The 25,467-nt window shown below is 41.6% G+C and overlaps 3 long non-coding RNA genes across 3 annotated transcripts in view; 1 reads left to right on the top strand and 2 right to left on the bottom strand.

The window, feature by feature from the left end:
• The window catches only part of LOC138402713 (uncharacterized), a 156,506-nt gene extending 146,887 nt beyond the window's left edge, over nt 1-9,619 (bottom strand). The window contains exon 1 of the long non-coding RNA XR_011237059.1: nt 9,462-9,619. This is a non-coding gene — a long non-coding RNA (uncharacterized lncRNA). The remainder of the gene's footprint in view (nt 1-9,461) is intronic.
• LOC138402711 (uncharacterized) overlaps nt 1-25,467 on the bottom strand; it is a 483,214-nt gene that overhangs the window by 209,164 nt on the left and 248,583 nt on the right. The window lies entirely within an intron of this gene.
• LOC138402714 (uncharacterized) lies at nt 5,949-24,194 on the top strand. Its single transcript, XR_011237060.1, has 4 exons — nt 5,949-6,078; nt 6,494-6,577; nt 21,729-21,883; nt 23,924-24,194. It is a non-coding gene; the product is annotated as an uncharacterized lncRNA (long non-coding RNA).

Raw genomic sequence — 25,467 nt, forward strand, 5'->3', positions numbered from 1 at the left:
TTAGATTCCTAATAGATGACGTGAAAAAAATTATTACATCTTTTAAAAATACTCCACTCCGCTTAAGAACAAACCGGGCTTCATTCAGCGCAGCTAATATAGCCCGATCCGACTAAAAAAAGCCTGGAGCACCGCAGAGACGTTAGCTCTCTATGCGTGTTCTATCGCCTGTATAATGGGGAGTGCTCTGAAGAGCTTTTTGACCTCATTCCACCCTCTTTTTTCTACAACCGCACCGCGCGCCACCGTAAGGAATTTCACCCTCACCATCTGGGTGTCTGCTGCACTTCGACCGTCCGCTGCGCCAGATCCTTCTTTCCACGCACGTGCAAACTGTGGAACCAACTCCCATCGGCGGTGTTCCCACTAGATTATAACATGGGGTTATTCAAGGGGCGGACCAACAAATTCCTAAAAGGCCGGCAACGCATCGGCGGCTCCTCTGGTGCTGCAAATGTTCATGGGCGGCGGTAATCACTTAACATCAGGTGACCCGCCTGCTCGCTTGCTCGCTATATATATAAAAAAAAAAAAAAAAAAAAAAAAGTTTGCTGTCCGCAGGCGTCTTATTCTTGCATACGTACACGAAAGTTAACTACCTCCACATATGTGTGAGTGTGAGATTGGATGTGCCGCTTCCGTCGTCGCTAAGTACGGCGCTACGGACGTCTTGCAGCCCGCTATCGGCAATAAATGACCTAAACGACCTCTCCTTATTACCTCGCAAGGAGCCATGGCATGCCAGCGACCTCATATTCCTCTGTGCAGGACGCTATTTACATTCTAAACCATGCAATTCTGTGTTTGTCCAATTTACATTAAAGCGATCGTGCTGATAATTTGCTATGATAACATCTGGAGTTCCAGACGTTTTATTGGTACACTAGCTTATGCTCACGACTTCGTCAGCGTGGACTAACCCCTATTTTACCCCCTTTTTTTCAAAGATCCTTTCTAAACGGATGTCTACGTCATAAAAATAGCTATCTGCATTCCAAATTTCAGCCCGATCCGACCAGTAGTTTGCGCTGTGCGTTGATAGATCAGTCAGTCAGTCAGTCACCTTTTCCTTTTATATATTTAGATACATGATAAGTATTTGCTTGTTATTCCAATTGGATATATTCGAAGGCCTAGAAGCGGCACCTAATAGCCTAGTGGTTAAGACATCGATCCCCTGTTCAGGGGTCCGAGCTTCGATCCCTGGCACGGACCTCTTACTTTTCTTACTTCAACGCTGACGGAAAATATGGTGAGGAAACATGCCGGCCTAAGAGTTCTCCATAATCTCAAAGGTGTATGAAGATTAGCAATTCACACTTCTATACGTGGTCGGTTGTAGCCAAACCTTTCTTCTTCTGAGAGGAGACCTGTGCTCAGTAGTGGGCCGGCGATGGGTTGATCATGATGATGATGAAGGTCTTGATAAACTCTTGTGTATGTAATCTATCAGATTATATCTATATGACAATGGATTTGTCTAAAGAATCTATTCTGACCATTGACTTGGCAATATTTTTTCCAAACCAGAATCAAGAATCAAGGCAGTTGCCCATTTCAAAAATTCAAATTAGAAATAGGTAGCCGGTATGTTGATGGTTCTTACATGAATATCTTTTCTTATTTTTAGGAAGCTGCGACAAGACAATTTTTTTTCAAATAAGACTTTGTTCAAAGCTAAGCCTTAAATTGTCTCAACATAGTTGTGTAAGTTGTGTTTCATTATGATCATGAACAAGTGATAGACGTCCACTGTTGGTCATAGGTAGGTCCTCTTGTAAGGACTTGCGCCGCCTGAATCCAGCGGCTCCTTGCGACTCGTTTGATGTCGTCTGCCCACCTAGGGAGGGCTTTTTCAACGCTGTGCTTTCCGGTGCGAGGTCGCCATTCCAGCACCTTAGGACCCGACGTCACTTGGGTTTTTAAATTACGTGCTCTGCCCATTGCTATTTCAGCTTCGCAACCTATGCTATATGTCGGTTGGTTCTCCTACTGATATCTTTATTTCTGATTTGAAACTCCAAGCATCTTCCTACACAACTCGCTTGTTGTGTGTACCTATATCAAGTTGACTTGACGTTAAATGTGAAAGTTGGCACATTATCTAAGCTTCGTTCAAGTTTTATAGTCCAAAGCGGCCTCGGGAGGCGCTGAGATTTCCGCCGCTATCCGCCGGCCTCTCCCATTAATCATACACAAATTGTTGCGCCCCCTAGCCCGTCCTCAGATATGTAAGCTTCAATTGAGCCAGTCATGCCAGCCCTTTGCAAAAATTCACCGGAAAATACTCCATTCAACGCGTTCAGTCGCTAAAATATGACGCGACTTCATGATTTATACTTTTACGTCTGGCGTGAAAAATGATGCAGGAAAAGCTTTTTATATTGAGTAAGTATATGGAGTTTTACAGACCAGACTTTAGATATGTAAAGAAAAATGCTTTATCTTGAACACCTTAGTTCAAAGTGCGAAGTAAGGTGTTAAAAAACCGGTAACTGGCGCAAGTACCTATGCCTCTCTTATTGTAAGTTAAGATTGGGAATGGGAGTGGGAATTATGCCACTGCATTGTTATGACAAAATAATTGATTGTTTTGATTCCAGTGTTTCTTATCTGTACTATACCATCTATTCCAGAAATTTTGAGGGTTTTTATCAAATTTATCGGAAATTATCTTGATTCACTATGAATGATAAATATTTTTACCCTTAACAGGTTTTCCAAATTTTAGGTTTAAGTAAAAATAGAAAATCTAAATATATAAAAGGAAAAGGTGACTGACTGACTGACTGACTGACTGATCTATCAACGCACAGCTCAAACTACTGGACGGATCGGGCTGAAATTTGTCATGCAGATAGAGCCTATTATGACTTAAGCATCCGGTAAGAGATTTTTCTTCCAATTGCCGTGGAAACCTTGCTAGATTTTTTTTACAAGACATTTCACCGCGATATAGTCTCATCTGGTGACAGAAGGGCTCAGCCAATGGATCAGCCTGGCTGACTAACTAGATTTAAATTTAAATTCATATGGTAGGTATATCTCCCTTTTTCCATTATGTGTGAGTTTAGTACCTACTTAGCTAGAACTAGAGTATATAGGTGTACTTCACTATGTTATGTCTCATGAATATATAATGTAATCGGGGGCGCTACAAAAATATATGTTCTACTTTGCATTTTATGTCTCAATAGTCGCAACGGGACCCCGGCCGGGACGCCGCATCATAATAATATTGAATGTTTTATTGGCCTCGCCGTGTTATCGTCCCGGATTACTAAAACATCTGTCCCGGAAAATTCACTCTCGAGCGATAGAGGGTAGATAGAGAAAAAACTGCAATAACGCGGTGTCATAACAAAGACGCCGGCACCGGCCGCGCCCGATAATACTATGATTAATACCCGGCGTTATCTGGAGAGTGCAGGCCTCGCCCGCCCGAGGAAACCTCCAGCCTCCTCTGCTAAAACATCTTACAATCTACGCTGCATAACGGAATTTAGACTCTGTACTGGTCATAGTAAGGTCGATATTGAGTCGCCAGTCGGATCTTTAAGGTATTCTCCAGACCCGACATAAGAGTTACGGATTTCGCATAATGCATATTATATTCTTGCGAGGGAGGCTCGGAGGGTCGCCGGAGGGTAGGGCGGGCGGAGGAACGAGGGGGGGAAGGGGTCCGCGTGACCGCACGTCTTTTGCACGCGACAAGCTCTCGACATTTTTTTATTATTATTGCGCTTCGATGGAATTTATTTTAGGGTCGGAATATCGGTAATAGAATAGCAGCCACGCTCGTTTGCCTGAGCTGAGCGGACGGTTTTGAATATGATTTTTAAATCGCATAATGGAGTGTGTGAGCCTTTTAAGAGTTATTTTTGAGGGGCTTTCACGTGTTGGAGAGGGTGCTGACATTGCTGTATGAATGTTGTCAATTTTTATGTTTCTAACCAAAATCAGAAAGGAGAACACACACGATTCGGCAAATAGGTAAAGGGCGAAATCAGGATTAGTGCATTACAGTGTTAAGTGTATCTAGTAGGTAGTACTTACTTATGTTACATATTTATTGAAATAGAAACAAAGGTTTTTTATTCAAACAAACTTTTTATCTTAGAATAAGTAACAACACCTCTAAACTTTGAATTTTTCGTAGTAACTAACTTACTACGAATAATTTACTCGTCGGTATTTTTCTTGAAATTGATTTAGTTTTTAGTAAACATAACAATAGAACTGTCGTGGTATAACTTATAATGGCCGCAGTAGGTAATTAGTTTCGCGGGCCATTGGTTTGATCACAGAAACGATTAGTTACTTGTGGCAATAGTGGCCGATAACTATTAGTAATAACTAATAAACAATGTTAATGGCTGCCTTCAGCGGCAGGTGCGAGCGGATATTGGCACGGGCTCGAGATGACAGAGATGTGCGCTGCAGGGATGCTGCGCTACTTGTCATAAGCATATTTTAATGTAGATAACGGATACATAAGTACCACGATTAATTTGATGGTTTATTTTGTCGATATTTCGACCCAATTGCACGGCTCGTGGTCACGACGGGACTACAGAGCTGCGAGAGATGCAGTTCGAGCTGTCATACACAGTAATGAACTACCCTCTTTGTTATTCTTTTTGCTGGCACTTCACGACCTGTCCGGCAAAATACACTCACAACGTCACTATTAACTTTAGATGTCGTACGATGCTGTCCTGGTTTGCATAATTATTCTACCACTGAATTCCACCCAGGACAGACGTTGTGAGTGTATTTTGCCGGGCAGCTCGTGAAGTTCCAGCAAAAAGAACGAGAAAGAGGGTAGTTCGTTACTGTCTATAATAATAATAATAACAATAAAAAATATATTTATTTAAGAAAAAATATTTACAGGTTACACAAATTCAGGTATAAGCATAAACTCGAAGCTTGAGTTTTTCCGTATACCGAAGCCGTTAACATTAGGTATCTACACGTCACACATATCTTATTAAAAGCTAAATAACAATACTTGTAAACTAACAACATTGAACCAAATGTACGATATTTTAAAACTTATATTTAGTAGGTAAAAACGCAATTATTAAAATTATAAATGAATGTAGGTAGGCAAGTAAAAAGTTCGTTACCGCAAAGCGGAGTAGGTACCTAGTTAGGGTGTGGTTATCGTGCTACGAGCGTAAGACGCTCACTCACACTACTTCGTGTATGGTATTTTAAATTCTGGTACAGGATGATTATTTTATTTAAGTTTAATATTTAACTCTTAAAAGAGCTCTTGCCACCATAAATATTCCTGCGCTCATTGAGCCGGCAGGGATTAGTCGGGATGATGGCAAGAGACCTGATGGATTGACGCTGGTTCCCTGGGAACGGGGACGGGCGCTAATGTGGGACGCAACTTGCGTTGACACATTGGCCCCGTGTCATATCAGGAAGACAGCATCAAGACCGGGAGCCGCAGCAGAAACAGCTGAAAACGGCAAGCGGCGCAAGTATGCCTCTCTTATAGAGAGTTACATTTTTGTGCCGTTTGCCGTGGAGACCCTGGGGCCATGGAGTCTTAGTGCTAAAATTTTTTTACGAGACATTTCACCGCGATTAATAGCCTCAACTGGTGACAGAAGGGCTGGCTCATTTTTTGCGCAACGGATCAGCCTGGCTGTCCAGCGCGGAAATGCAGCCAGTATTCTTGGCACCATTCCACGCGGTCATGATTTATATAGTAATTAGATAAGGCTAGCTTTAAGTTTTATTGTATTAAAAAAAAAAAAAAAAAACTCTTATGATATACTTATCTCTTGAACTATGAACTATGAGAGCTCGAACTGCATCTCTCGCAGCTCTGTAGTCCTCCGCGTCGTGACCACGACCCGTGCAATTGGCGTACCTACGTTTTTAATACGAATTAGTGAATGATGATTTTTTCTCTCTATTTATATGCAGATGGGCGATCTCCGTGTGTTGGAGCAGCTCAAGGCATAGAGATAATCAAACTCAAAATTCCAGAAAATGTAACTGTCAAGACGAGGCGACAGTTCCTCAGTGTACTGTGGTGTATACTTCATTATTAATGTGAGTCTGTATTGTTTATCATTTACGACCTATAACTCTATTAATTAAACTTTACCCCGCGGATGTTAAATTGAGAATTAATCATGTAAAACGTTTTTGTTTTTCGAATTAGAGCCTCAATAGCTCAACCGCTATAGGAGTGGACTGAAAACCGAAAGGTCGACGGTTCAAACCCCGCCCGTTGCACTATTGTCGTACCTACTCCTAGCACAAGCTATGACGCTTAATTGGAGAGGAAAGGGGAATATTAGTCATTTAAAAAAAATGGCTAATATTCTTTTAAAAAAAAAAAAAAAGAAATCCGGACCTATGATGTAAAGCTAAATCTGTGTAAGCGAATGAATCGTAAAAAGATATTTACCCGCACATAGATTTGGATCAAAGTTTTAATAGCGTTTCTTGTGATATGTTTCAGGATGTAACAACAAAAAGAATAGGCAGAAGAACAATTAAGACAGATTTTAAGAAGCGAGAAAACGAATGCTCATGGAAATAAAAGGTATAAATAAGTAATGTCATCATAGAACATGGTTTTTTTTCTAACTATTGAACTAAAATAGTATCTTTAGAAGGATTATTTCAAACTAGTTTATGCTCACGACTTCGTCCGCGTGGGCTACAAAAACTTTAAACCCCTACTTTACACCTTTTGGGGCTGAATTTTCAAAAATCCTTTTCTAGCGGATGTCTACGTCATAATAGCTATCTACAGCCCGATCCGTCCAGTAGTTTGAGCTGTGCGTTTATAGATCAGTCAGTCAGTCAGTTAGTCGGCTGTTCCTTTTTCCAGACGGACAACTAAGTTATTCAATAAGGGTTCCTTTTTTCCTTTTGAGGTACGGAGCCCTAACAAAATCTTACTTTTATCCACATGCATGATTTTAGTAAGTAGGTACTACCTAGGTAAGTAGGTAGGACCATAGGACTACGTATTTCGAGAAAGGCCAGTGAGACGAAAACTTGAACTATACGGCTACATAACAATTTTGTAGACTAGCGACCCGCCCCGGCTTCGCACAGTTTTCGTATGGATATCTAATGATAAATAAGCTTTCTAAGTATAATCTCGCGGAGAAACTTATAATACACTCAAACGGCAGTTTAAACCGCTCCTCCGATATGCAACTATACATGTTTTCTTCGCTTCCCGAGTGTGTGTAATGTCGCCAGGCGTTCTCCTACAAAACGGCCATTTTAATCTGACCCATCCTTTTCTATTCTCCTCCCCCGATTTGTTCGCGAACTCTAGTTTCGAGAGGGAGGGCAGAGGCCTGGTCGCGGTGGTAATGGATCGTACATATTTCTGCAATTGATTAGGCGGGGGCGGTTGCCATGGCGACGGGCTGCACTACTCCCCTCCCCTGCATCCCCCCGGCACCCCCCCTCCCCCCGGCAGTCGACACAAGTACAGCATCCGCGGCTTATTGCAATGCTTTATGAGACGTATCTTTCATTACGGCTTGTATGAGTAAGTAATAATTAATGTTGGACACAATATGTTTGGCTCGATGTCCTCGGTTTGTCGCTGATGTGTCACTGAGCAAGTAGGATTGTATTCAAAGCTGACATTATTCTGAATTTAACATCGAAATGAATGACAAGATATGCCCAAGCGAACAAAACTTGTCACGATTTTGGAACCAAATAAATCAGCGCCGCACCTCTATACTAATGAACGATCCGTTTGAAATCCAGACATCACTGTGGTTGCATTGGTGCTGAAGCACCACTGAGTCGGTGCCATTTTGTTTGTTCAATAGCCCTGTCCATACGAAGTAATACCTACATATAAGTCAATGGAATTTAATGAATCTCTGATTTGTTGTGATGAGTGATAACTGTAATGACTGATGAACGAACCTAGGTCAACAGGTGCTCCGTTGCGCCTTGATTGAAGAACAAATCGAGAAACAAGCACACTTTTGAATGTATAATTAATATTATAAAGATAATTGAACCAACTCCTCTACAAGATAATCTGTAACACTTGAAACCAAATAAAGGTTCGTACGCACCTGAGCGGCGCGGCGCGGCGCTTCAGCGAGCTGCACGTCGCGGCACAGAGCTTCAAAATATCATTTCTATCATTTTGTATGGCGCATATCGCACTAGAGCGGCGCTGCACAGCGCTTCACCGCGCGTTGCCGCGCGGCACGGTTGGAGAGAATATTTTGAAGCGCAGCGAAGCGACGCGCAGTGCAGTGACGCTAGTGCGACATACCCAGCGGCGCGGCGCGGCGCTTCGCGCTCGTACGCGAACGGGTATAAAAGTGACGCGCAAGTGACGCGAGGTGCCGCGTACTGAAGTTGTAGTGCGGTAGGCACCGTCGAGCGGCCTGAGGTGACGCGTTCTGCAGTCGGACTGAAGCGCCGCGCCGCGCCGCTCAGGTGCGTACGAACCTTAAAGGGAAAGTATGGAATGTTCTTAAGTGTTGCCATCTCAGGAAAATATAGCAAATTTCCCGCGATTTCACCTCTAAAGCGATAAACTTTCCCTAACGTAGTCTCAGTAAGGGCTTGGTCAAATACAACGCGTAACGAAAACCAGCCCAATCTGCTCGTAGACGTACAGGTAGGTATAATCATGAACACAAAATTTGACTCTTTCATACTTTGTCATCCAACTCAGTATTATAGCAAAAAAAATTAAGAGCCTCTCACTTTGCTGGATATAACATTTGTTTGTACAAAATGTAACCTATGTCACCGGACCATAATAACGAATCGATTGACACATATACCTACTGTTAAAATCATAATCTTCCCGTCGTGTTGATTGTTGTTGGGCTGCACTGTCGCGCGTCGCGTCGCGCTATGTGTAGTGCAAGCTTGAAATAGCACAATTCTGGCAATACCTGGAAACTCTGGAATGTAGGAATTGGTTCCTCTAATCACATCGCCGATTGTCTCCTATCTCTAAAATAGGAGGCAGGAGGCCATTCAGCTCCAAGTTAATTTCCTCGCCGGCTAATCCTCGCGCCTAATTATTGCATCCCCCCTTTTACCCCGTCTGGGGGGGCCTCCCCCTGGGGGTAAATTGATTCCTTATAACGACGTTCGGCTACGTGATTACCTCTTGGAATTAACGCTTTTAAATTTTATGTGGTTTGAACTGATCGTGAATTTGTCTTTATCCAATTTTATGGGAACATCGACTCTAATATTCTTGTTCTTGATCGATTTTGAATTAATTAAAAAAAATACTGAATTTTAGGCTATGCTTATATGCTATAGTTAGGTATATATAATAAGTGATGCCCGTGATGTCATACGCGTGGTTTTAGGTTATTAATAAATCCGTGGGTGGGTACCTACTCTTTGATTTTCCGGAATAAAGTAGCCTATGTCACCGTCCAGTTTTTTAACGATATCTGTGGCCCTACCGCGGTTGTTTGACAGCTACAATGTCACGATCGCAATCATCTCTGATTGGTTAATGCTCGCTCACTATTGGCCACAATGCATTGTTGCAACAAGAATCGCACAAATTCAGCCAATCAGAACAATTGAGATTGTAATAATGATTGATGCAGGTTTTAGACAATCGCCCAGCTGTTCAAAAGTCTTTGGTATGCTGTGACAGCCTCCTAAAGCCACAGCTCAAACTACTGGACGGATCGGGATAAAATTTGGCATGCAGATAGCTATTATGACGTAGGCATCCGCTAAGAAAGGATTTTTGAAAATTCAACCCCTAAGGGGGTGAAATAGGGGTTTGAAATTTGTGTAGTCCACGCGGACGAAGTTGCGAGCATAAGCTAGTCTAATGTAATTCTGTTTAAACATTATTTTGTAACTGGTAAATTAAACTAGTTGATGATTCAAAAGCACTTGTATAAAAATCTATTTTATTCTATTCTATTTGTCGACATTGCCCTTATTCTGTTTCGTAGAAGGATGTTCTATTCGTTAAGTTGCAGAGTGTAGAGTGTGTAGGGTTTGATTAGGTTTATTGATAAGGCCGTAGTCCGGACCTACGGTAACGAGGAGCGAAGTGTCGCGGGAGGCTTAATTACCCCCCGGGAGGGAGCGTGGGAGGGCGTGGGAGGCTCGCGGAGCGGTGGGGAGCGGAGGGGAGTGCAGCTACGCTCGTAGACGTTTGCTGTACCTCTTTTCTGTGCCCTTGATTAGTTTCGTTTGAGCTTCGATTCGTTTCCACTGTAATAAGGGATTTCATTTGGATTTTCAGTATACCTAGGTATAGGGTTGCCAGGTCGCCAAACCTAATAGCCGGACAGACCAGCCAGTTTGGCCGGACATTTGGGTAGAAAGGCCGGACACCCTACATTATTGAGGATTTTGTGTCTTAGTATTAATAGGTACGACAAAAAATTGTATGTAAAATTAGACGACCTCCCTGGCGCAGTGGTGAGCGCTGTGGTCTTAATAGTGGGAGGTCCCGGGTTCGATTCCTGGCAGGGGTTTGGAATTTTATAATTTCTAAATTTCTGGTCTGGTCTGGTGGGAGGCTTCGGCCGTGGCTAGTTACCACCCTACCGGCAAAGCCGTGCCGCCAAGCGATTTAGCGTTCCGGTACGATGCCGTGTAGAAACCAAAGGGGTATGGGTTTAATAAAAACTGCCATACCCCTTCCAGGTTAGCCCGCTATCATCTTAGATGCATCATCACTTACCACCAGGTGAGATTGCAGTCATGGGCTAACTTGTATCTGAAAAAAAAAAAAAAAAGCTTTTTTATTATTGTCATAAATCTTGTTGTCAGGCGGCACTGTCGCCTGCGGGAGCGACCGACAGTCGACTCGCCTGCGCTCGGCCACTCTCGTTTGCGAAATGTAAAAAGCCTCACCAAAGCCGGACAAGCCGAAAAAGCCTACCTATGTCCGGCTTTATCCGGACGCCTGGCAACCCTAGGTATCTACCTAGAATCTAGATACTTACTATGTTTACCTAAGCTCGTACTCGTAGCTTTAGTTTTAAGCTTATTTAATTAATTATTACAACTACTTACATCATTGTATTGCAAATTCAGCAATTTACAATATACTATTACTACTATTATATTATAATGAGCTAAAGTTTGTAAGTAGGTGGTAAACTCCGGTACTCTGATCAGATTCTGAAAATTCTTTTATCTACTGATACTTAAATAGCTACATTATCCCCGAATGTTATAGGCTAGAAATTATACCATTTAGACACCATAGTCCATAACTCTTTAGCTCTTTTTGCGTCTAATTTTAAAAGTTAACTATTAAAGATACCATCTTATGGGAATTATGGGATACATGTAGGTCTCAGTTCGGGTTAACTACTAGTATTTAGTAGATACCTAAACTATAGACAAATACACATACCAACTTTACATAATATAATCCAGTCCTAAACTAACAGAATGAGTCACAGACAAAACAAAAACACGTTGCCATGTTGTAGTCGGTCCATGCAGCTTCAATTATCTCTCCCTCTCTAATGAAGGGCAGCCCATCAGCTTATGCAAATAGCACTAACGTATTCGGCGCGTGCTCGAGGGTGCAGGGTGCAGGGTGCAGGGCGCAGGGTGCGGGGAGGGTGCATCGATCGTGGCATGCATAATGAATGGCTCCCCTTGCAGAGTGCAATGTATCGTGTTAGTTCTACTGGACCATCTATGCTGCGTGCATCTTAATTTATAACTAGGTACCTACTACTTACCTACAATCAAAAAAACCGGCAAAGGGCGAGTCAGGCTCGCGCAATGAGAGTTCCGTACTACAGTCGTATTTTTTCGACATTTTGCACGATAATTCAAAATCTATGTTACCTACATAAAAATAAATAAAAATCTGTTTAGGAATGCACAGGTGAAGACCTTTATATGATACCCCACTTGATATAGGTAGTTATCTTACTTAGAAAATTGAAAATACTAATTATGAGTTCATGACCACAATTTAATTTTTTTTGTGTGATCTAACCCTAAATTCGCGGTTTTCAGATTTTTTTCCCAAATGTCAGCTATAAGATCTACCTACCTACCAAATTTCATGATTCTAGGTCAACGGGAAGTACCCTGTAGGTTTCTTGACAGACAGACGGACAAACAGACAGACAGACAACAAAGTGATCCGATAAGGGTTCCGTTTTTTCTTTTGAGGTTCGGAACCCTAAAAATATTCATTAACTCACGCAAGGGTCTCCTCTCAGAAGAAGGGTCTATCACGCTGGACGAGTGCGGATTGGCAGACTTCATACATCTTTGGGATTATTATGGTGTACTCTCAGGCATTTAGGTTTCCTTTCCTTACTATACAATGAACCAAAAGCTTAATTTGCTAAAATCCGCTGAAACAGATCGAATCTGTTTGGTACACCATGCAGCATGCGACATGCACCGCCCGCCCTCCCACTGCTAAACATGCAGGGAAAAGCAGCCACCAGGCAAACAATACGCACCACCACCACGCAGCACCACACAAATCCCAAAACACACTCGTGTAAGTATGTTTTGGGATTTGCGAGGCTGATCTGTTGCGCAAAAAATGAAATCTTCTAATATTATTTTATGACCATGGATACAGTACCTATAGAGGTTTTAAGGCGTCACCTAAACCAATATTAAAGTGTTACAATTTTAAGTGTACCTACTAACAGCAATAAGTGCTCATTAAAAACTTAATTTTGTAATATTAAAGCGGTAAAGTCGGTCGTTATATCATCATAAGCGCAAAGATAATAAACCTATATGAGAAGTGTTATGAGTGCTCTTCATTAGATCTTGGACATGCAGTCTTGCTATGACGTAGGTACCTATCCACATTGCACTTAATAGGATAGCTTGAATTTCTTGAAATGATGAATTAAGATCAAGTATGTCACGGAATTCCGCGAGCGAAAAAATCTGCTCGAAGGTTTCGGAAAAGAACAAGAAGAGCGTTAATTCTTTTTTTTTTTTTTTTTTTTTTTAATTCTGCGCGGATACTCGTCCGTGACTTTTCGTAATTTAGTGTATACTGAGGGTGACACCCATAGAGCGCACTCTGACTTTGGTTAGACTTAAGACAGAGTTACAACGAGACAGCGCTATATCTCTCACATAAATCTGTCTCGTTTTAACTCAATCTTAAGTCTGAGCAAAGTCAAAGTGCGCTCTATAGATCTCAGCCTTAGTACGCGACAGCACAGAAGATATTATAATAGTACTACAGGTCGAGATCACAATCGGGGAAGGAACGTCTCGCACACCCGCACAGCCCCCGCCCCCGCGCTCGCCCGCACACACAGTGCGGGCGAGCGCGGGTGACGTGCATGTGACGTGCGGGATTCTAACTTTTCGGGGTTAGGTATGTGCGGTAATGTTCACAATGTCTGAAGTCTGCCAATCCGCACTTGGCCAGCGTGATGAACTATGGCCAAATCCTTCTTATTTTGAGAGGACATCCGTATAGTGAGCCGGCCGTGACTGATTGAGACTGCAGACAAGATGATGTTGATTCTATATTTTAAAAGTACGGTGGGTTGGAACACTGGGATTTCAAAGTCAAGCCTTTATGTTGAACTATTACCTAAGGTTGAATATAATATGAAAAATGTTGTCTGAATGGACCCCTAAAGGAGCCCCTATCTTGACTATAAATTCTGGTGTTAATATTTTAAAAGAATCTGTAAAGTATCTGTGTACCTATATTTTCTTTCATATAAACATACTATTGCAGGCATTACCTATTCACTAGAATAAACAAAGAGAAAGAGATGTTATTTCCACGTCCTAGATATGATATTTTGCAAGTCCTCATTATAGGTGTCCTAAGTACCTACTTGCTAAGCTGTGTCCGTTGACAAAGGCATCCCGCTGTTATTGCACGCTGCAGCATCAGGAATGTGCTGGAGTGCGGAGGAGGTCTGGCTGGGGGGTCGGGGGTTGCTTGGGGGGTTGCATTCCGTCGGCCGATATTATACGCTCCTAGTTAGCGCGCACTGATATTAAGAATTCCTCAGAACATAGACTAGTTACGGTTGGATGTAGGCAGTTTTATTGTTATTATTGTATTGTGTGTATTAATGTATTGTCACCCTGTTGAAATTGGTTTGGCCGTTTCGAGGATTGTCAAGGACAAACAGACATACAAATAATTATCTCTATGTACTTATGAGTGCACTCAGTGTACCTAGATAAGATAATTTGAAATGGGTATTTATCCATACTTCCATACTAATATTATAAATGCGAAAGTGTGTCTGTCTGTCTGTTTGCTAGCCTTTCACGGCCCATCCGTTCAGCCGATTTTGAAGAAATTTGGTACAGCGATAGCTTGCATCTAGGGGAAGGACATAGGCTACTTTTTATCCCGGAAAATCAAGGAGTTCCCACAGGATTTTTAAATACCTAAATCCACGCGGACGATGTCGCGGGGATCATCTAGTAAATTATAATTTTATTATGTAAACATTTTAAAAAGATTTAGACGTCCGCCTCCTCTTCGGGAGATGGGAGTTTCTGTTGTCACTTCAGCTTGCTAATACTTTGAGCTTACGCCAGTCGCTCTTGTTCTTGTTGATTTTGCAGGAGGGTTGCACATCTCATCAAACCAACATCTCCGTTATATGGGCCGAATCGCGCAAGGGCGCCCGTTCGGTACTTTTTTTTTTAAATAGAGATAGCGAGCAAACGAGCAGGCGGGTCACCTGATGTTAAGTGATTACCGCCGCCCATGAACATTTGCAGCACCAGAGGAACCGCCGATGCGTTGCCGGATTTTTAGGAATTTGTTGGTCCGCCCCTTGAATAACCCCATGTTGTAATCTAGTGGGAACACCGCCGATGGGAGTTGGTTCCACAGTTTGCACGTGCGTGGTAAGAAGTACTTGCTCTTGGCGTTTTCCCGGGGCGCCTTCTTGACTCCCTACAATCTCCCTAACACTGGTATGTGCAGTCTCTGAAGCTACACAGTGCTCTGTGGCTCGAGATTGGAGCCGGGCACAAAGTTGGTAATTGAAAAATCTTTGAGTCGCCGCCCGCCTCGAATTAAACTCGCTACAATCCTACATATTACTTTACAATACACCCCCTCCCCACCATCGCACCCACCACCGCACCCTGCACCCCCGCGCGGGACATTCGACACACATTCTATGCACCCTCTACGAAAGTTGTCTTATTTCCATTGTCTAAGTCTAAAGAAATGTAGAAAAGGTTCAATACATCTAAAGTGACATAGAAACTCATAAGAGCCGTGATAGGTCCTATTCGGGAGGTCAGAAGTTCGATCCCGGGCACGCACCTCTAACTTTTCGGAGTTAAGTGCGTTTTAAGCAATATGCCATTCGTTTTAACGGTGAAGGAAAACATCGCGAGGAAACCTGCATGCATGAAAGTTTTCCATAATGTTCTGAAAGGTAAGTGAAGCCTGCCATTTTTTTTATTGAACCACCAACAGCATCATACAAAAAATTATATTGTTCAAATCCTAGGTGCTAAGTCATTATATTGTTCAAATCCTAGGTGCTAAGTCATTATATTGTTCAAATCCTAGGTGCTAAGTCATTATATTGTTCAAATCCTAGGTGCTAAGTCATTATATTGTTCAAATCCTAGGTGCTAAGTCATTATATTGTTCAAGTCCTAGGTGCTAAGTCATTATATACCTAATTCAAATGTAAGTCGTGCGAAAGAATTTATAACTAACAGCTTGTGTAAGAAACACAAAGGGAAGAAAAAAACAAAAAAGATTGAGGGTAATTCCGAACTGGGCCAGCGTGGTGGACTACGGCCTTAAACTCGTCTCATTCTGAGAGATTTCTCAGTAGAACGACCGGACGATGGATGGATCACGATGAAGGGCGAAGTAATTGTGCAGTGCACAGTGCACAGTGCACATCAGTGCACAGTGGGGTAAACTGCTCGTAGAACTAGAAATCCACCTAATTTCTTGACCAGGAATTCATGCTATTGAAATTGAGGCTGAAAGTTATTACTAATCAGTACCCCTATTATAAATACGAATGCGTATTTGTTTGTTGGTTTATTGGTTTGTGGGTTTGTTGGTTTGTCCTTCAATCACGTTGCAACGGAGCAACAGATCGACGTGATTTTTTACATGGGTATAGTGAAAGACCTGGAGATGTGACATAGGCAATTTTTTATCTTGGAAAATCAAAGAGTTCCCCGGGATTTTAAAAATCTAAATCCACGGGAACGAAGTCGTGGGCATCAGCTAGTAACAGTAAAAACCCTTCACTTCAATATAAAATAAAATACCCACTCATACTCATAGCTATTTATGAAAGATCACAGTGAAATACTGCAGATATTGTAGAGCTCCTCATTACCCGAGATTCCACTCTTTATTTATGAAATAAAAATGAAAACATTTCTGCGGAGCGCTGACGAATGGCTTCCCCCCATCCCCCCTCCACCGGCCAACCCTGGCAATCCCCCACAGCCCTCCCGAGGGGGTAGCGCCGCGACATTATATAATTCACCCACCTTCCCGCGGAGGCGTATAGGTTATGGCATTTAAAATCGTTATTATTAATAGTTATGGTTAAATAATAGGTAAGTAACATGATCATCATCATGATCATCCCACCGCCGGCTCACTGCAGAGCACGGGTCTCCTCTCAGAGTGCAAAGGGTTTGGCCATAGTCTACCACGCTGGCCAAGTGCGGATTGGTAGACTTCACATACCTTTGAGAACATTACGGGGAACTCTCAGGCATGCAAGTTTCCTCACGATGTTTACCTTCACGGTTGAAGCAAGTGATAATTATTTATTTAAAACGCACATAACTCCTATAAGTTAGAGGTGCGTGCCCGGGATCGAACCCCCGACCTCCGATTAGAAGGCGGACGTCCTAACCACTAGGCTATCATGCTATATTTGAGTGAAAGTTTTATTTATTAAATACGCACAAGTTGAAATTATCTATTTAAATACGAAGCTGCATGAAATGAGCAAGCAGTGTTACTTTAATTTATTTATACTGTTGAACATGATCTTTTTAGTATCGAAACTTTTTTAAGAACAAAGCAACTCAACCTATAAAAAAAACTATATTGTGACTAATAGCTTGTGAATAATAGCAATGAACAAGTCACAGTTTGATTGTAGGTGTCATTATGTGCGTAATTGCGGTGAAATTATAGCCAAGTGTGTTGAAAAATATGTATGAAATAGTTGTACATAAACATAAATGCATGTACTTACAAGCTGTGTAAGGAAACGATGAATAAAGTAACAGAAGAGTTAGTAAATTATGTAAATAACGTTGTAAAAAAGCTGTGAGTGGATTATAAAACCATCAGGAAGGAGGGTTGGGACTCCCTCGCGGTGTAGCCGTGTGCCGTGTGCCGTGTGCCGTGTGCCGTGTGCAGTGTGCCAGATGTATTCATGAGGACTATAAAGCGCACCCCGCGGCTGTTGCTCGACCCCAACACGAGAGGCTCCGAGCTTTCAACCATTTTCATCCGCTACATTTGCGCGAGATGCGGATGAATACATTCACGTATTCAGCTTTATTTGAGGAAACTCCTCCAATAAAGTTATGTATTTCTAGCTGAACCGCCCCGGCTTCGCTCGGGTGGAGTTTAGAAAATTGAGGGGGGAGGTTGAATTAAATTTTTCTCTTCGTAAGAGTTTCTTCCTCGTACTTCAAGGAATATTATAAAAAAAGAATTAGCGAAATCGGTTCAGCTGTTCTCGAGATTTGCGATGACCAACACATTTGGTGATTCATTTTTATATTATAGTCTATATTAAATATTATAGCTGATACGTAAGCCCGACTAGTTTCGAACCCATTCGGGGTCCTTTTTCAGGTACCGTAGTACCTCAAAAGGAAAAACGGATCCTTATAGGATCATTTCGTTGCCTTTATGTCTGTCTGTCCGTCTGTCTGTCAAGAAACCTACAGGGTACTTCCCGTTGACCTAGAATCATGAAATTTGGCTGGTAGGTAGGTCTTATAGCAGACATTAGGGGAAAAATCTGAAAACCGTGAATTTGTGGTTACATCACACAAAAAATGTGTTAATGAACAAATAATTAGTATTATTAACTTTCAAAGTAAAATTAATATACCAAGTTTAATATATTAGGTTCCTTGTTTCCTTTTGAGGTACGGAACCCTAAAACACCGAAAAGTTAGAGATGCGTGCCCGGGATAGAAGCCTGGACCCCTCGAATAGGAGGTCGACAAATTAATCACTAAGCTATCACCACTTATTATAATAACTCTAGGTAGTGAATAAATATCAAAAAATATTCTTACGCGACAACTAACATAAAACAATAGCGAAATCTTTCGTTTCTAATATAATGAAACAAAGGAATAAAGATAGTTGTACGAAGATAATCTCGAAGTACTTGTTTTCTTCATAAAACTTGTCAATTCTGTGAACATTTTTATTATGTTTGTTCATTATTTATTAATACCAAACTTTCTAGATTACAAACTCTCTGCAACTGTTTTTATTTGAAGAGACGTATTATAATATGTATATCTATGCTTCCAATAGGTATTGTATTGTATTGTATTGTATTGTATTGTATTGTATTGTACCTACTTAATATAGTAGCCGAAGCAAGCAGTGTTATACCAAAAGATTGTAAGTATGTAGATACTGTAGTGAATAATGAAACAACAACGTTAAAATATGCATAACCCAACTAAAGCAAAAGATATTGTGAAACTGCCATCATCTCTTTAAATCTAGTGTCTCTCGCCAAAAAAAAATTAACTCGAACGAGTAATAATTAAAAAAAAGATGGTTGCAATGTTTAAAAAAAATAATGCCAGTGTGACTCGGGATGATATAAGGATTCTAAAGCTACCCCATACATCCAAATCCTTTTAGGCATTTAGAAGTAACGGTGGAATAAACTAACATATACATATATACATAGGTACATGAAGTATGAACCCTGAAATCCTTACACTCCTATTTTGGTTAGTCGTATAAAAAGGACGACAATTTGTGTAAGTACTTATTTTCAATAAAAATAAACATCCCAATGCAACCCCAACTTAAAAATACATCGCATGAAATATGATAACAGAGTCTGAACAGTATTCCAAATCCCATTTAAAAGGCTCCCCTCGCGATTTTCTCGATTACGTTGTAAACAAGTACGACATTCCAGAGCAAGTGTTTAAAATTGGGTTCTCCAAGCCGCGGGGGGCGAAGGGCAAAGTAATTGGTCTCGAGAGCGGCCCTGCGACATATTGCAAACATATTCTCCGCTTGAAATTTATTGTAAATCGCGGCGGGCGGGCGGGGATTTGAATTCGGGCGGGCGGCGCCCTCCCCGAATGTCAATAAACCGAATGGACTTTCGAATTTCGCTACATTCGCTCCGTGTTTGCGTTTGCTGCCTTCGCTTTTTTCTTTTACGAAAAAACCGTCTTCGCGTCCCCCCTCCGAGCCTCGCCGCCCCGGGCGCTTCCGATTTTATTTATCTAAGGTTTTCCATTCCGCCGTAATTGTGTGAGTTGGAGCTCGATTGTTGCTAAAGCGAATATTTATTCGGGTTCGAGTTTGCTTTTCATTTCGCTCGTCCCGTACTACGGCGCGGCGCGGCGCTAGTACATAATATAGTGGTAGATGCCGCAGGCCGCGGTAGGTACCTCTACCTACATTTGGCGGCATTGTGCTACAAATTGAATTGGCAGGGGCGCGGAATCAAATGTTGTCAGAAGAAATGACTTGTCTCCGCCGATTGACACTATCAAAAAATTGATCGTCTCTCTCTTACATGCAGACATAACTTAATCATACTTATTTACTTTTAGTCCTAAAGTCCATATATTCTCGCGAAATCGAGGTCTAAATGTGCTTAATGCGATTTTGAGATACGCCTTCGACGTGGATAATTTAAAAGTCATTCTTTTGTTTTTATTGTTACCGTGCTTTGTATCTGGCTGTTTTATTAACTGTGTATTATCAGTACACCTATAAGTTATGCTTGACCTCATGGCAAGGTGGATGGTCGCAGAGGGCAAGGAAGGTAACTAAATTAAGTTTGCTGTGGTCGGGCCCTCCCACAAGTGTAGCAGACGGCCGGCCAGCAGGGACGAGCGGTGAATCTGCCTCAAATGCGTCAGTTCGTGGTGAACACGACCACTTTGCTGAGAATGTTACGACAAACATGATGCTAAGCCTGTCCTACAAATGTTATGCGTTACCTTTTGAGGCGTTTTATAATCTGTACTTTTTACCTGGCTATTCAAAGTGATGAATGGAAATTGGAAAGGTATCATGACCCTCAACAATGAAGAATACGACGCGAAGAGAGTCTCTACAACTCAAATCTCAGTTCTACCATTGTAAGTAAGTTTCCAACAGTAACAGGCAGCTACAGGCAGCCAAGGGGTAGGGGGTAGGGGAGGGGAGACAATCAGCATTAGTCGGAATATATTTCGCGTAAATCTTTCACGGCAGCTTTTATGCTTATCGTAAAAAACGGGCGAGTGTCCGAATGAGCCATAAATATGGCTCATAAAGCCGCGCCGCCCGTGCCGTAACGTGCCGTGCCGTAACGTACTGTAACGTGCCGCGACCGTGCCGGTTCATTGCCGCCGCGTGGCGAATCTGAACTGATGATATTATTCATTGGAATACTAGAATTTGTACCTACTATTATTATGGATACTTAGGTGTTACATGTATGTCCATACGCCATTATATACGACTGTATAGTGACTGAGTTTTCTTATAAGACCCATAGTTATTGTCCACGTCTCGGATCCTGTTATCGCTGGCAACACGCACTGTTCAAAGACTTTGGGTCGTCAATCACTGATAAATTTCAGACGAGAAGCTTCCTGAACGCTGCCCGGCCGAGTTGGATTCGGTGGCTAACTCTATTAAACCCTCTATTAAAATTGGACCTATATAGGTGGACACACGTATCTTTATAAACACAACAAATCAATGGAGATCAAATTAAAAAATTTCTCCTTAATTTGACACCATATCGACCGTTAAACCACAGGTTAAACTTTAGTATTCCGTGAATGCGCGGGGGTAATTCTGTAGATCAACCCAACGCAAAGATGTGGGGGTTGCGGCTCGCCGGTGGACAGTTTTGCATGATCAGCGTTGTTTGGAGCTATTTATTGTTTGTGCCATTCGGCACCGGTTTACGAGGTGCAGCGAGACTGCCGAGGGGGCGCTGTTTTCGTTATGGTTATTGTTTATTTTGATATTCGTATCATCATAGTTATTATAATAATAACTACTTATGAATATACGGTTATGGTCAAATGCAAACTCAAATATGTATTAAAAAGTACTGTTTGGATCAGTCTAAAACATATATTAGAAATATGTAGATATTTTACCTTTTAAAGTTATCTGCTATGTATTTTGGTAAGAGTTCTATCTTTTTCGAAGTTTGCTCAAGTTATTACTACCCGTATTATAGTAAATGCGAAAGTGTGTTTGTTTATTGGTTTGTTGATTTGTCCGTTTTAATCACGTCGTAACGGAGCAACGGCTCGACGTTATTTTTTGCATGGGTATAGTTAAAGACCTGGATAGTGACATAGGCTACTTTTCATCCCGGAAAATCAAAGAGTTCCCACGGGATTGAAAACCTGAATCGGATGAAGACGCGGACAGCTAGTTAGAAATAATTTGAAGTTAGGGCGGGTCAGCCAATCGATAAGTGAGTATGAGTGGAATGAAGGATATTAGTCTCGTATGGTTACAGATATGGCGCAAGCAGCAGCACGCGTCTCCGACACGCATGACGCGTGACGCAGCTCCGACACAGCAGGAGGACGCCTCGCGCGCGGCGGCGCCGGCGCGGCGGCGCGGCGGCGCGGCGGCGCGGCGGTAGACACCCGTCGCGAGTATTCCGAATAGGTAATTAGTTCGATGCATACTTTAATAATCACGTTTGTTAAGAAAGCCGGATAATTTTCCAATAATTGACATTTGCATAAATTCACTAAAATAATATGCAAAAAATTACAAGGCGAAGTCGAGCACCGAGGTACTTTCAAATTCAAAAATTGCTGGCGTTCGTACAGAAAAGAGCCGATTGACGTTTGACTTATTATGCTTACTCCGAGCAATTTGGAGAAAATTATTGTGTTATTGTTGCAATGTTGTGGTCGGTAAAGGCGATGGATGTTAGTACAAATCCCCACTTTGCCGTGAGCCTGCTCTATAAAACGTAATCGTAAACGTAACGGAGGCCGAGCCACGGTTTAGCTACCAATATCGTAACCCGACAAACTATGTTCACACGTGGAGCGTCGAAGCTGGCCCCACTGTCAGATGCGGCAATGTCTCATCCATTCCACTATAGCCTCAATAGCTCAACGGTTAATGAATTCTGAAAGGTCGGAGGTTCAAACCCCACCCTAACACTATTGTCGTACCTACTCCTAGCACAAGCTTTACGCTTAGTTGGAGGGGAAAGGGGAATATTGGTCATAATTAACATGGCTAATATTCTTTAAAAAAATATATATATATTCTTATGCTTGATCTTTCTTCTCTGACCGAAGGAGGAACCTATTCCTACTTAGCTCTGTGTATAATGTATCCTAAATCGCTGGAGTTAGAAACTTCAAATGTTGACAGTAGAGTCCGGGGTATTTTTCAATAGGTTTCTACTCGCGACGCTGCTACAAGCAGACTGCGAACCACGCGGGCTGCGACACGCAAGGCACGCTGTGATAGGGGGCTAGGGTTTGGGTGGGGGTCACTCCAGAGTCCACACCTTCTCCGACGGTTCTTGCAAATCTTCGACGCTGTCACCGTAATCCAGGCATGCGGAGCTAATGGCGGCCGGTTCCAAGGATGCTGATAATATTATCTTTGTGTTAAAAAAAAAACATTCCGACGAATTGAGAACCTCCTCCTTTTTTTGAAGTCGGTTAAAAAGCGATTTCCACGCTAAGGGCAGTATCCATCCATTTGCACGATTGAAATTCGGGTGACGACTAATTTCGATCGCTGCTTGTACCTATCCTATCCTACCTATCTTGCGCGTACTAAAAACTTTTCCCTGGGTATAGAAACCTTTTCGAATCGTATATACTTAGCTTGCTTACATGCTTACTTGCTGTCATGAGTTTCACCACTTTTTTCTTAATTTGTACCAAAAATATTTACAGTAAAGAGAATAAGAGAGTAAAAGTGGACAGGTAAGCACTTATCTTTATGAGATAAGTGTTTCACTCACTTTTTCAGTTTATCTCAATCCAGGCGGAGTAGTTTGCTCCTACAAATGATGCCGTCTCGTGGAATCTTTCGTAGCTGCATGTGCCGCGGAAAAACGCGATTCCCTCTAAGACAAAGTGTGTTATTTCTCGCGGGATCCCGGCGGGCGGGGTGGTGGCTGGTGGTGGAGGGTGCGGAGGGTGTTGTTGAGGGGGTGGGAGGGTGTATGGGTGTACTAATATTTTTACGAGCGCGTTTTATTGTGCGCGCGATAAATTTGTCATCGCCCGCCGCGGCATTGCATCGCCTGCTGTGAGTCAGTGCAATTAGACTAACTAAATAATACTGACCACTGAAAAATGTGCATTTTTCTGGTTATGTTTATACGGAAAACAATAATTAGAAGCTGTGAAAATTATGAACTTTGTATCGTTTCTATATGATCTGCAAGGAAGACGAAAACGTCATATACCGATGACCACTTAATTTTTTGTATAGGATTCAAAAGAATTTTTTGTGTAGGTAGTAGTTACTTATATCTAAATTATGAAAAGAGAGCGATATATTATATTAGAATAAATCATTATTTTTGTTTGTAAAATCATCAATGAAAACACTTTCAATAATTTTGACGGGTCATAATAATACTATACCTATCGTTACGAATTTCTGAGCGGTAACCACCATGATATATCAGTTTACACAATCATGCGCATCTTCCCCATGTTTCAGGATCAAGGATCGAGAAGGCTGGAGGCGTAAAGAGCGGAGATCAGAAACATGCAGAAGGTCATCGAAGATTGACATGTTGAAACAGTGTCTCCTAGCTGGTCGAAGTGTTGCACATTGGATGATTGATCTAGTTTCAGGTATAAGACTTACATGTGATACCTAACTGTAAAATTGTTAAACTGTGTCTCAAATTCTATTAATTTCATGTATCGAGTCAACCGGGGGCCCGAAAGCTGGCAGCTATAGTTTGGCCATCCAAAGGGGTAATGCTGCCAGCATCTTGGGTACAATGCCTCGCTGCGGTGGTCCCGATGAGGTTTTAGATTTAATTTAATTTATTTTAGTTTTAATTTAGGTAATAGTTTTTTATTTCATTTAAGTATCTACTCGTTATACCTAAATTATTTTATCGAGAAATATTAACGCTAATCGCAACATTTGCACACTTTAGAAGTGTATCTACCTAATTAAATTCGTTGTTTCTATTAAGATCACGCGATTGATATGAGCGGAAACAATAATTACAATAATGTGTTCTCAGTTATGTTAATATATCACTTTCACGGAAACATTTTGTTTTATGTGATAACTTGATAAGATGCTCCACTAACGTACCTACTTGTGATTTTCTTTATAACAACTTATCAGTGTATAGGAGAGTATTGTATTTATTTAAATTACTAGCAGCTGATGCCCACAAATTAGATTTAGGTTTTTAAAATTCCCGTGGGAATTCTTTGATTATTTTTTTGAAAAATCTGTTTTAGAATATACAAGTAAAGCCCTTTCATATTATGATACCCCACTTGGTATACTAATCTTACTTTGAAAATTGGAAATACTAATTATTTGTTCATAATACTTACATTTTTTTGTGTGATGTAACTACAAATTCACGGTTTTCAGTTTTTCCCTTAAGTGTGCTCTCAGACCTACCTACCTGCCAAATTTCATGGTTCTATAGGTCGACGAGAAGTACCCTATAGGTTTCTGATAGACGACTTAAGTGATCCTGTAAGGGTTCCTTTTTTCCTTTTGAGGTACGGAACCCTAAAGTTGTTCAACCTTAACCTCAAAAAAAAACTTTGGAAGTAGGTATAATATACTTAATTAGGAAAGAGTACACACACACTTACACACAAACACACACACACACACAGTGGCTAGTCACACAGAGTGCAGTAGGCAGAGTAAGATGTTAGGTATTGCACACACGTCGCAGTTTTTGTCGCGACTCAATTGATATACAATTATCTACAAAGTTACATATACAAAGTTACATATTAAGTAATGCAGTCTAGGGGACCAACGTTAAGCTGACTGTCCGTGTGTCCAAGTTTTGACAAAACCACTGTTTCCAATTTTTAATAACGCTACTAATAAAAGTACTTACTCGTTACTTTACATTCTATTTGGAATTCCAGACAAAGTAGTGATCTGTGATAGCCTAGTGGTTAGGACGTCCGCCTTCTAATCGAAGGTTGGGGGTTCGATCCCGGGGACGCACCTCTAACTTTTCGGAGTTATGTGCGTTTTAATTAATA

This window comes from Maniola hyperantus, chromosome 8, assembly GCF_902806685.2.
Source record: "Maniola hyperantus chromosome 8, iAphHyp1.2, whole genome shotgun sequence".
NCBI lineage: Eukaryota > Metazoa > Arthropoda > Insecta > Lepidoptera > Nymphalidae > Maniola > Maniola hyperantus.